Genomic DNA, 14,449 nt, shown 5'->3' on the forward strand with positions numbered 1-14,449 from the left:
GGAACAGGTCATCACCCGCTGCATGAACACTACAGAGCGACCTTTGACCTTCCGGTCTAAAGCCACTATCGGCACTTACACGGGAGTGGAGACCCAACAGGTCGAGGAGGACGATCCCTTATTGTGTGATGCCGGTTCGATTTCAATCAATGGAGTGTCGGCTGGCTTTGAGGAATTGTTCCAGCCGGCCCGGCCGAACTATGAGGACATGGAACAAACATCAAGGTTGGAATCCCTGCTGCGTCGATATGCCACAGTGTTCAGTATGGGTGACGCTGACATGGGAAGGATCTCGGAGGTGGAACATTCCATTCCACTTAAGAGGGCACTTGGCCAATCTGACCACCCTCTCACAGACTCGGACCGGAGAAGGGGGCAGAGGCCGAGAGGCAGGTCTAGGATCTGCTCAAACGAGGGCTTATCGAGCCAGCCAGAAGAGCTTGGAGCTCCACGTGGTGTTGGTCCGGAAGAAGGATGGGAAGTGGCGCTTTTGTATTGACTACCGGCATCTCAATGCTGTTGCGGAGCAAGACGCCTACCCGCTACCTAGGATAAACGACAGCCTGGACACCCTGTCTGGCAGTGACTACTTTAGCATGCTCGACCTGGTGAGCGAGTATTGGCAGGTAAACCTGGATGCAAAGGCGCAGGAAAAGTCGGCTTTCTCGACACGGTCCGGACTGTGGAAGTGGAAGGTGTTGCCTTTCGGACTTACATCTGCCTCCGCCACCTTTCAAAGACTCATGGAACACGTTCTGCATGGCTTCCACTGAAAAACGCTGCTGCTATATCTGGATGATATTATCGTCATCACCCTGAATTTAGATACGCATCTACATCGGCTAGAAAAGGTCTTTCAGAGGCTGCACAAGGTCGGACCAAAGCTGAAGCCCTTTAAGTGCAAGCTATCGCAATCCCAGGTTTGCTACCTGGGTCACATAGTAAACCAGGCCGAAGTCTCTACAGACCCTGACAAGGTGGAGGCAGTCGCAAAGTGGCCGAGTCCGCGCGGAGTGAGGGAACTCTAATGATTCCTCGGGACAGTCGGCTACTACCGGCAATATATCTTGGATTTCGCTACTATAGCGCACTTCTTGCATTGACTGACTGCAAAGGGAGAGTCCTGGAGATGGACGGAGGGAGAACAAGCTGCTTTTGACACGGTGAAGGAGAGCATCAGCACCATCCCGATCTTAGACTATTCGGATCCTTGGAGGCAGTACATCCTGGACTTGAATGCCATCAGATGTGGAGTGGGGGCCGTGTGGCTCAAGTACTGGAGGGCTGCGGAAGGGTCATTGCTTGCTACAGCAAGACCCTCACCTCCTCAGAACGCAATTACTGTGTCACTCAATGAGAGCTACTTGCAGTAGTGAAGGCAGTCAAGCACTTCCGGCCGCATCTGTATGGCCAGGAGTTCTTCCTACGAACAGACCACCCGTCATTCTGGTGGCTATGCCAAAAGAGAGAACGCTCAAACCAAGTAGCTCGGTAGCTTGGGATCTTGGCGGAGTTCCGCTACATCCTGGAGCACCGGTCAGGGACTCGCAACAGGAATGCAGATGAATTGAGCAGGCAAACCTGCGAGGACTGCCGGCAATGCGCAAGCATTGAACAGAGAGATGGGGGCCCTCACCGAAGAAGCTGGCAAAGGAACAAGAGCCGTTAGCCGCGTGGGTACCGACCAGTTGCCTGGATAGGACTCCTGCCCACGATAGAGCGGAATCGACCCTGGGCAACGTCGCATACCCGAGGGCCAGCCGGCAACCTGCTCGGGACTCCCGCTCCAACAGTGGTAGGATTGAACCTGTATGCTGGAGGTTCTCCCGAAGTGCTATCAGCCCCGCCAGGAGTGACAGGAGCAAAGGTCGAACTGGCAAGGACACAGGCTACCGGACAGGGACCAGTGGCCATCATGTACCGTGCCATCGCCACAAGAGAGGAGGTGCCAACAGAACACCTGGAGGTCGGGAGCAGAGAGCATGACATTCTGCATCACATACGGGGCTCTCTGCGCATACGACAGGATGGCGTGCTGGAAGCACGCGTGGCCTCGCAGGACAACGTCAGATAGTGCGCTATCTGCCCCTGGCTATGCAGGAAACCATGGTGTGGCAAACGCACGCTCTGGCTCACTCTGGGCTGGGAAAGACAATAGGTCGCCTCTAACTGACGGGGTACTGGCCTAAACTGACGTCCACAGTCAGACAGCTAATCAAGAGTTGCGAAGTGTGCCAGGCTGCAAAGCATGGAGGGACAAAGGCGGCTTGAGGAAAAAGGCGGCTCTACGCAGGACGACCCTGGCAGAAAGTAGCCGTGGATCTGGTGGAGCCATTTCCTGTCACGCCAAGGGGGAAAGGGTGGGTGCTGTTTCTCACCGACCGCTTCACCTGGTGGCAAGACGCCTTGGCACTCCCTGACGCCACGGCCCCGGTGGTCGCCAACATGCTAGATGAGCGGATCTTCTGCTACCTGGGATTGCTTGATCAGATCCACATAGACCAGAGGGTGCAGTTTGAGAGCCGATTGATGGTCGAAACGTGCCAACTCTGGAACGTGGGAAAGACTCACACGACTTGGTATCATCCACAGACAAACAGATTCGTGGAGCGGATTAACCGAGGACTTGGAGACTCCTTGAGGGCACTGCTCCTGGCTCAGAGACAGGATGCGTAAGACCTACTGCTCCCCCAATTGATGACGGCATACAGAGGCACTTCCCTCTCCAGGACTGAAGAAACGGCTAACATGCAAATGTTGGAACGGAAGCTGAGGTTGCCAGACCAACTAAAAAGTTACCCTCCACTGACCGAGTTTTTTCCTGCCCACGAACACACTCTGGAAGTGCAGTAGAGACTGCAGACAGTGCACGAGGCTCTACGGCAAAGCCAGATAGAAGAGCGGCAAGAACACAGGGAAGAGCAACCGCTGTACGCCCCAGGCAACTGAGAATGGCTCACGAACAAACGCCGGAGAGGAGGAGAAAATCCCAAGCTGCAGGCAAAGTTCGTGGAACCATACCAGGTCTTGAAGGCCTGGGGGAGCCACACATATCTAGTGGAATGGCAAGGCCAGTTTTCCATCCACAATACTAACATCCGAAAACTACAACCCTATCATGCTTGCCTAAAGAGGTTGGGACAGGCCACATCCACTCTGGAGCCAAGGAGAAGTTTCAATATAAAGTGAGCTCAACACAGCAGGCCGGAGAAAAGGCAGGGAGAGGCCAGAGTAGACCCTGTACCGATAATGCCGCCCCCAAACTGGGAAAGGTTGCTGCTGGAAGCTGCTGAAACGCAAGGACAGGCGGTAAATCCGGGAGCAAAACTCAGTCGGACCGGAAGAAGGAGAATGCCAGGAACGCCAACGACGCTCTCCAATTTAGTAGAAGCCAATTGGTTCCCATTGCAAAAAGTTCCGGGAGAAACGAAATAAAACCCGGAGGAGACCGGAACGGCTCCAACACCGGAGACTTCATTGGAACCTGTTTGCCGCAACCCAAGGCCGGCACGGACTACTAGAAGGCCGGACCGGTACGGGAACGGAGTGTGCTACTCGATGGAGTCACCGGCAAATGACCCAGAGGTGGGACAAAAGGACAATCAGGTAGTTCTCACGGCCGCTACCGGGACCTTTCTGTTGGAGCACTCGCTCAGCCCAGACGCCCTAAGTTTGTTGGAGAACTTGAATGACGTATGTGATGTGTCTTTGCCAGAACTATTGGCTTTGGTCACCAGGAGCTTGGAAGAAGCTGAGGAAACCCCAAGTGCACTGAAGCCAGTTGACGTGGCAGCAAACCAGAGAGATCGGGAGTGGGAGAAGGGGGCCGCCGAGGCCGACACGAGCTGCCCGGGGCAGCTGCCTCAGACACAGATGTAGAGGACCTGGGCAAAACCCTGACAGGAAAGGAGGAGGTCTGCCACGTGGCTTCCGTAGGCTCTCTCTCAAGGTCTAGGTTGGAAACCATGGTCACCAATGGAGGGGGGAGAGTGTTGTGGAATGTGGTCCACTGGAAGCTGAGCATAGGGCTGAGTTAAGCCAAGCCAATCTGTGTTCAGTCAGGCATGTTAATGAGGTCGAAGTTCAGCCAAGCCCACCCAGAGCCATGCCGGGTCCAGCCAAATAGAACGGAGGCAGAGGTGGCTCTCAGTACAGTGATTCCTTCAATCATACTGCCTTTTAAAAATTCCAGTATTATAACACTCAACTTTTTTTCTAAATTGGCCGCTGCTCGACAAACATCGCATAGGTCTATGGAAAATGGGTTTCAAGAAATAATCATTGATAATGGGAGTGAAATCGAGTAAGATAGTGACTGTGATGAAGGTAAATATTCTTAGATTTTACTTATGCGTTGAAACCTTATTTTAGTTGTCATAATCAAACAGAATTCTTGTGCAGATTACACTTAAATGCAAATGTGAATGAAACTGTCAGCAAATGATATTGCTCTGTGTTGGCATTTTTTCTACCTTACGTTTACTTCTTTTAGAATGAGCATGATAGATTAGGCCGGAAGACCTGTGTAGGCTACATGGTGCCATATTTTGCCCAATATGTATACCCTTATATAGAGTATACAGTTGGAGATATCGAACTTGATCAGGACAGTGAGAATGAATTTGATGGTGCGCTATCAGAATCCGATGACGATGCTGACCGTGTTACTCATAATGTATTTTCTACTGGTGATTGTATGTTAGCGCATATGTGCCTTTATTGTGAAATTTATGATCCTGCATGATTTCTTTGTTGAGAAGAATTATTACTTTTGCAAATACTTGAAGTCAATCTACATGACTCATCTATGCGCAGACATTCAATAAACTCTGTGTTTTTTGTTAGGTGTGAGCCCAGTAAGTACTAGGAGAGGAAGAGGCAGAAGTTTTCGTGCTCATGGTAGAAGTTCTGGTACAAGAATTCAAGCCGAACGGTGTGTGAGGAGCACTAGAGGACGTGCTAGTAGTGCATCATCTTAGTTTGTTTGGGTAGATCCTTCTCCAAGGCAGCTGGACAGGTTTGACAGATCAATTTCAGGTCTGAAAACTTAAAAGCTAGCTCCTGGCTGCTCAATAATTGATTTTTTTGTCGTGCAATATATGACTGCACATTCTTGCAGCTACTAAAAGTAAGATTAACCGTTATGCCAATCAAACTCTTACTGACACTGACCAAAATATATGAAAGCCTATTATCTTTGACGACCTGTACCAATTTTTCGCTATGATGATCCACATGTGCTTAATTCACAAACCTGCCATAGATGATTACTTCAACGCTAATTCTGTCATGCATTCCACAATTTAAAATACTATTGGCTTGGGTAGAAACAGCTTTTAAGCGCATCCTGACATTCCTACATCTAAATGACAAAGCAAATTATACCAGATGTAGTGATCATAACCATGGCCCTTTGTATGAAGTCAAACCTTTCAATGACCACTTGATATTCAAGTTCAGTTCTTTGTATAAATCTGGTGCAAGTATCATTGTTGATTAAGCTGTTTTGCCTTTTCCATGGTGGCGTGCATTTCAAAGTTTATATGAATAATAAGCCTAACAAGTATTACTTGAGAGTAGAGTGTGTATGGTATAGACAAGCACAATCAGATGGCATATTATTATTCTTTCAAACGTGGGCAGATGAAATGGTGAAAAAAGCTGTTCTTCTGGCTCTTTCAAATGGTCCTGATCACCTGCTACAAAATGTACCAGATTTCTAATCCTGAGTGTAAGTTAGCTTTTTTTGCTATCTGTGCTCTTTTGCCAATGAGTTATTTACACAGGTTGAATATGGGACAGCACCATCAGCGGCTCAGTTACCAGTGAACAACAGACCATGTGATCGCTTTCCTATCCGCATACTGCCTACAGAACATAAACAGTTTTGTACAGTTAGTTGTGCACATTGCTCATCTAAGACATATCCTGGTGGGAAGAAGTCAAAAAAATAAACTTCTTGGTTATGTTAAGGATGCTCAATGGCTCTGTGCGTAGCTTGCTTTTGTCCATGCCATCGCCCTAACAACGATTTTACCCAATAATAATTTCATCGTCTATGATCTATGTTTCTACCATCTGTGTTCTTCTTGTAATCTAGAGTCTTTCATGCTATTGCAATATGTGTCAGTACTTTTGCTAAAAGTGGTAATTGTGGTAGTAACTATAGTTTGTGTTTTACAGTGTATATAATGAAGTAGACAGCTAAATTCTTATTGAGTTTATTCTGCTAGCATATAAATTACACACTATTTTTGTGTGCAAAAGGGGACTTGGGTTATACAGACGGTGTGCACTAGACCTTTGTATTAGAAGAATGATTTTAGTGCCAATGGAAAAAAAGAGGCCTTTGGTTTTCAAATGATATATAGAATATAGTAGTAGAAGCAAAAAAGATGATTGTGTTGGTAATGCGAAGTAGAGCAAAGCGCCTAGCTGACTGAGATGCGTAAAGTAATAGCAAGGTAGCTTTGAAAGTGTTAATACTGTACATGTGCAATTGATTGTGCACTGATACGATGTCTTAGCATTTGCAAATGAAAAGGGGGATACAGATGTATGATGAGAGCTTTAGGATTGTAAGTACAGCATAGTTTGGTGGCTAAATTTGTGGTTAGAAATTTGCAGTAGCAATTTTTGTGAGTTTCCATCACACAGGGTGCGAGCATTTGATTCCAAGATTTAAAAAGCCACTCACTGGCCAAATTTGAGATTTATATAAATAAAAAAATATATATATATATGTATATATATGTATATATATATATATGTTAACCCTTATCCTAAAGTATGAATCTTAATATATATATTTTAATATATATAATAATATCAGATGTTATATATTTTAATAAATATAATATCTCAATAAATACATTACATATATTTTATATATATATGTATATATATACATATATATTTATATATATGTATATATATATATATATATATATATATATATATATATATATATATATATATATAGTAGATATATAGTAGTAGTTAGATAGTAGTAGATATATATATATATATATATATATATATAGGTGCGAGAGGAGCGACACTATTAGCCTTTGTGCAAAGTTCATCACTTATTTATGAGTCTCGACTTATCAAAAACTAAGTTTTGCTAATGGCCATTATGTTATTGTATGGCATGCGACAAATCTACATATTTATAAGCCTATAAGCTAGCTGTGCTTTCCGAGCTTTGCCCAAGTGTTAAAAATCTGCTTATACACAATGAAAAAGTAAAGAGAATAGCCTGTCACTTTTTATTAGCCTGGAAGATTGCCAATGCAAAATTTTAGTAAGCTAACTAATGACAATCACTTGCTTATGCAATCACCCTGCGTGGTATGCAAAGCCGTCGGGTTTGTGCTCCCATATAGCGACTTATATTGGCAAGCTAACAACTTATTTTCTGTGGCCTATTGGGTAGGCCTCGGACTGATCAACGGTAGGGTCTGAGATAAAATATTTTTCAATATGGATTATTTATTCCAAGATTTTAATAGCTATAGCTTGAATGTAGAGGCACGACACACGACATACAGACATAAAACATACTTTGAGAAATATATACCATATATATAATATATATTTTATCTATAATATATTATAGATAGTAATAATCTGTTAAATGGTGACTCTCGGTTGCGGTCTGATTGTTACTTTGGTTTTGACTCAATTTATTTTGTTGTGGCTTTTCAAGACCTTCTAAATTGTCTTCTGAAGTAAAATCCTCTTCTGTGTTGTTGAAATAGTTGATATTAGCCAACAAACAATTTTTTAGCTGAGTAAAACTTTTATGCGTAGTCATTTTGAATACATACTTTTTACACAATGAAAAAAAACTTCAAGACACTTCTACACATGTGTGCTAAGCATAAATATTAGCTTGAAGTAGTAATGCAGATTGTATGATGAATTTAGTGTGTCGTAATTAGTTGAGTCAATAATTAGTCGTTATATAGCAAACCTCTAAAGAATAAAAGGACTTTGAAAAAATCTATTGAAAAGCAAATCAATGCAGGCTGCGACATCATGGTTTATCTGCTAAGTCTATACACATGTAATTACTATAACAAAACAATGTCAATCTTTCCATCTGTCTATTCATCAAAACATTGAAGGTTATAATAAAAGATAGCTTTTGACAATAATTCAGATTGTAGCATTCATATCAGTAGACTGACACTGCGGACCTACACTGAATAATTGCACAGCTATTTATTATCTGTGCTTTGTAGACACCAAATGATTTCTCATGCCAAACTAGACAGCCATGATACTAGGATGTGTAATAAAAATAACCATATACAATGTTTCTTTGTTAAGTGCGCTAAAAGAGAAAGTGATATTTTTAAAGCTAACCACAAACGGTGCGTCACTTAAATCAATTTTGAGAATTTCACCGGCTTCACACTTTGTTATATGGAATCTTTCATGCAATATAAAGCCAAAAATTTACATAAATTCTTTACCTCATGTAAAATTTATGTTATATGAGTTAAAAGTTATACGAGTGTCTAACATGTTCACTGTATTTAAAGGGTTAAGACAGTTTGCTCAGTTGAGATATCTCCTATTTGCTTCCCCTTTTTCAATTCTTTAATTAACCATGCATGATTTTTTCATATTGCTAGATTGCACAAAAATGATTGATAAAATAATAAACTGTGAAAATCCTAATACTTTATATAAGATGCTCAGATCTACTCTTTTCTGTATTATGTTTAAAGCAACTTGTAATTATTGCTTGTGACATTTAAGAGTTAAATTAAATCCAGCATCAACATTCAGTTTTGTTATGAGTTTTCTCATATTAACTTGTTATTAACAGCTCATTCTGGTTGCATAATAAATTCTATTGTATTTGCTCTGCTGATGGAATTCTGTTTATGAAATTCTAAATCACCAATGAAAAGTAGGAAATTATTGGCTATAAAAACTAAAAATAGTGTTTTGCGTGTTTTGTGACCTCTTTTGTTAGCCATGTCAATTATAGTGAGCACTGAACCTTTTCGTCATTGAAACTTTGTTATTTTGCATTACAGAAGACAGGTTTTATAAAGCACCGCAAATAGTTAAAAGTAGAAATGCAAAAGCTGTATGATCAATGCCCTTTGTATTTTTTGACCCATAAAGTTAGGAAGTCCACTAAAAAGTTTGTAAAATATAAAAGAGTTGAATTCTAGCAATGACTGAATCGAACTTTGTTATTAGTTGTAGGTAATGGTTTTATTAGATAGAATTATGTCTATGAAGTTACATAAACCAGGAAGAAATTTTGAGAATAAAGTTTTATGAGAAATCATAACAGAAATGAACAATTATAATGCTAATGGAGGATTATCTGATAATATTAAATGACTTGTTCAATTTAAAATGCTTTTACCACTGTATCCTCAGCAGCCATCAAATTAGTTTTGTTAGTCCGGTTTTCTGATTGAGTTGTTGTTTCTGTTTGACTGGATTCTTCTGAAAGTTAAAACAAGTATAAATGCTATTCAGGTTAGTGGCAAAATGAAGTGGCTGAACCTAATAAGTTAAAAAGGCAGTTTAACAGACTCAAAAAAAGTAATCGGTATATTCCTCTCACTTTGTAGGACTGAATTCTAGAACTTGATTTCAAAGATGGTCTGTAATACATCAGATGGGAGATACGAATAAATATATATCAACAAATATGGCAGACCGACAAGTATTATTAGATTTGCTGCAATGATATGGAAATATAGCACTCAATTTAAACCTTCTAGTAGATATGATGAGTCACATTGTTATGCGAAACTTACTACCAAAAGATGATACTATAATTATTATACGTCTGCTATATAAATGACTTTTGACCTTATTGTTGATCAAGCAACCAAATTCTGGGTCTTTAGGCCGGGTAACAAAATCTAACAGAGAGTGTAACAAATGTAGATGACCGAGCATCGATGACATGGACATCGATGACTTCGGACATCGAACGCCCGGACATCGATGCCCGGGCCTCTAGACCCGGTCATCTACATTTGTTACACTCTTCCCTATCAGAAACTTTGTTGGTTTTTAAATGGCAATCTTGAAAGGTGGTAATCTGAGCCAAACCCAGTGATCCAGATGATGGAGCTCTTGTTGTACTATCTCCTTTATATGAGAATTAGCCATCGATAGTGCAAAACATCAGCTGTAACATTAGCCACTTTCGCCCAGTGCTGAATGTCAGCCATCTGCTGCCAGTGTGTTCTCTTCTGCCAGTCGCGTAATGGCCGGCAGGATAAGGCTAGTTGGCAGTTTAGAATCTATGTAGGTGCATACAGACACATGCCTCAAATGGCGGGCTGACTGAGGCTTTCAACTTAAATACGGTTCATCTCAGCTGTAGCTTTAGAGGCTAGGATGGCTCTTTCTTCGAAGGTGCTGGCTAGTTTTCTTACTGTTTCTTCTTAGCCCTCTTCTCTATGAGCTCAAGCCAGTCTTCCCTGACTGACTTTCCCAGCTGATCCTTTTTGGATTCAGCGGGCCATGTTCAAGTAAGGGAGTTCAAGGCTTGATAGAGACTTGCTTCACAGCGATTTGTAATGGAAAGAATTTTTCCAAAGATGTCTGTTCACCTTAGGGCCTTCCTTTTGATTTTATTTTAGAATCGTTTAGTGTTGGCTTATGCAATTTTAAGGCACCCCTACTCATCATATTTGTTAGGTTTCTCATTGACCTAGTCAGTTGTGGGTTGTGCCTAATGAGTACAAAAGCCAGTTTTTGTGATCTTCAGGGCTAGACTAATTTGCCATAATTTCGAGGTTTCTTTCCATTTACAATTTTTGTCAGATTTTCAGGAGGGTTTTTCTTTTGAGCAATCGCTTTCACGGAATCTGAGTAACCAGCTTTGGAATAGGAATTTCTAACATCCTTTTAGCAATAATTCTGGCTACTTTCTTATTGGCCAGGCCCATTTTATGTTGGGAAATCTCAGTAGCTTCAAAGTTTCTGAACAGATGTGATGGGGTTTCAGCTAATCTTCCTTCTAAGAAAAAAACTAAACTTGCCATTCTACGTACTAGGTTTGTGTGGTTTGGTAAGGTGTTTATAACCTGGTATGGTTCTATGAATCTGGCTTGAGGCTTATGGTTGTCTCCTATCTTTCAGGGCTTATTGATCATTCAGGCTTACTTTTCAGAGGCATAGTGGAGATGGCTCTTTTTGGTCCTCCAACCAGATTTGCTTTGTGAACCTCTACAAACTTATTGAGTAGCTCCGCAATGTACTTGCATGTTGACTGAGACTGCATGTGTAGAGCAACTTGAGGAGCACCTTGAAGCAACTGAGCTCCTGGTGAAGCAACACGTCTCATTCTTCCTGATCTTATTTTAACAGCAGCAAATTGCTCAGTTGCTGATTATTCTTAGTTGCTGCCCAAACTTTACCACTTTGTTGGTTTAAAAATATGAAGTCACACTATGAGTAGTTCATGGCCAGCACAGAGTCAAATGAGGTGATCGGTCGTTTCACCCACTCCAGAGTAGACCAAATTGTGAATTTGTCACACACTGGTTTTTCTACACGACAGAGTTGACACAGTTTAGTCATCAGCTGACTCTCAAATTGGCTTCTTGGTATTTGTGGTTCTGTTCTGGCAAAAGCATATTGCAGAAAGCAGTTCTTCTAAAAGACTGGCTATCACTAAAGCTGTGACTTCTGAGAGGGCCAAAGCATTTTTTTATTGAGTGAATTAGTCAGTTAATACTTGCATCTACTTTGTTACTCTTAGGCATTGTTGGCCGTGTTCTCATCAAGTCTACTATTAACTTTTGCCGGAGGTATAGGGCGTTCAACCTTTGCTTTCTTGTGGTTTTTATGTACAACTGTGTTTAATAGCTTTGCACACCTCACAGCTCTTGACCAGTCTCATCATGGTTGCTGTCAGTCCTGCTGAGTACCAGGTCAAAAAAGTGACTGGTCATTTTGCCTACCACAGAGTAACTCAACGTGTGTTTGCTTCACAATGGTTTCTTTGACAGACGGTAAGGGGACTGTACACAATACTATCTGGGCTGATCATTGAGTAAAATCCAGGCTCCTAATGCCTTGTTTGAGAGCATTTTGATTAAATGCCAAAATTGTGTAGTTGCTGGAGCACCTGATCTCTCAGCTTCAGTTGCCATCTGGTCAGCTCTTTTTTTTCGGATTGTACTGGGTACACAATGGCCTTCATCGGTAGCTCCTTGCCAGTGCTACCTCAAACTTTTATCTAGTCCATGTGCAAATCAGAGCATCAAAGCCATGTTGGCTCCAACCAGCCTGAGTCCACGTTCCTAGCTACCACTTTGAAATGAGTGGTTCCAAAGTCAGCCATCTCAGCATTTCCTGTGATCTTTGATACAGCTGTTGGATTGCCTCAAGTCTGAACAACAAGAGCCGGTGATCTATGGCCAGATGCTTTTAGTTGGGTCCGCCATCTTTTTGCTTGCTGAGCGCACACTTCCAGCAGTATTTACAAGTTTGCCGGTTCAGCTCGTCGATACTACCATGACGTAGCGTAGCTCAGGGCTTCAGCGTACATGAAAATACGGCTATGATTTACACCCAATGTACCATCTGATTTGATGGTGGTTAATTGGTTAGCTGGTTAATTGTACAACTTAGTAGACCAGATTTATTGCATAGGTATCAGAGGTATGGTCAGTTTAAAGCAGAATTTCCTGGCTATATAGTTTATGACTTAGATTATGGCCAGAAACTCTTTATTTACGACACATAGTTCTTCTAAGCAAGTTCAATGTTTTGGTAAACGCAGGCAATTTTAGGCATATGTAGCCAAAAGTGAGGCTTTTTGGCCTCACTTTTGGCTAAATGATTTTATCACTTTTGATAAATGATCAAACTCTATTTGATCATATATCAATAATAATAGTATTGGCTATTCGGAACTGTCTGACCCATATGCAAGTAGTATGCAGTCATTACTATTATACTATTACTCATTTTAATTTAAGCAAAACAGTTATTCCCACAACCTTCGCTACTTTTTATTGTCATGGATATTACAAAAAATGTCAGCAGAAATCATGTCATTAATTATGTTTAGCATGTGCTCTATAATATATCTTAGACTAACAATTAGGTTTAGCATTTGATCTATAGTATATCTTAGACTAACAATTACATAAATATTATATTTTTAGTTTGATGAATACATGTGTCTGCCTAGTGGGTATTTAATAAAAAAAAATTTCATTGCTCACGTTGCCTTTATAAGAATTATGCCCACATCAAAAGTGAAGAATTTGCCTACAACTGTGAAAAGTTGGTATGTTCACAAAACAATGCTTTTCTATCCCAATTTCTTAATTTTGAAAAAAAAAACTGGAAATTTCACATGTACATGAATGTGTAGTTAAATTGAGTTAACTTCTATTCCATGTGAAAATAAAGTTTGAGCAAAAATCAAGTTTACGGGTTGAGTTTACCAGAAATTTAATAATGTTTCTAAAGTAGGCCTGCATCATGAACATTTGCAAATACAAAAATGAATATTGCATGTAAGTAGCAGACAAGTATTGTAGATGCTTGCTCACTTTTGCTGTAGTTTTTTGTCATATCCAAGTTTGATGAAAATGGCAGCCATCAATCCAATAAGTACAGCGACAGCAAAAAATACACCAACACCAATAGCAGCTTTGCTAGATTGCTTCACCCCTAAAATATTAGATCATTATTTGATTTTCGAACTTGAGCATGAATCCATGTCAACTTGTATTTTGAAGCATTTTAAGGAACAATTAGTTTTATCAATTCAAGCAATTAATATCAACTATCAAAGTAATATGAGTCATTGTAATTAGTATAGTAAACTAATAGAGTGTGAAAAGTCTATTAGAAAAACTTCTCTAGTGCTAAAGCTATTAGGGCAAAGAAAGGACAACTTAGATACAGACAATGTAATCGCTGAGTAAAAACGATTGATGTTTTCGCAGTTGTAAATTTGTTAGAACACTTGTTTTAAAATCGTGTCTAAATAAAGCAGAAAGATAAAAATATATGTGTTACCTATACTTGCCACATTAAAGTATGTTATATTATTCTTTTGTTAGCAATGGTGGTACCTCAAATAATAAATATTATTAGTAAAAATCATACCTTACATATATTATGTTTTTAGTAAAAAGAGTCTTTCACATATTATATTACATTATTAGTAAATATGATATATCACATATTATATTCAGTTGTTAGTAAAATAAGTACCTCATATATTATAATCAATTATCAGTAAAAATAGTATTTCATATATTAATTTCTATTATTAGGAAAGATAGCAGCTGGATTTTTTAAGATGTATATAAATAATACACATTTATTTAATCTATATCAAACAACACCAGTTTGTATAGTCTTTAATTCATCTCAGTGTTTTCAAGAAAAAAAGCTGCTCAACTCGTTCTTGGCTAAGAAGCTTGAT

This window comes from Watersipora subatra, chromosome 1 (genome assembly GCF_963576615.1).
Source record: "Watersipora subatra chromosome 1, tzWatSuba1.1, whole genome shotgun sequence".
Classification (NCBI taxonomy): Eukaryota; Metazoa; Bryozoa; class Gymnolaemata; order Cheilostomatida; family Watersiporidae; genus Watersipora; species Watersipora subatra.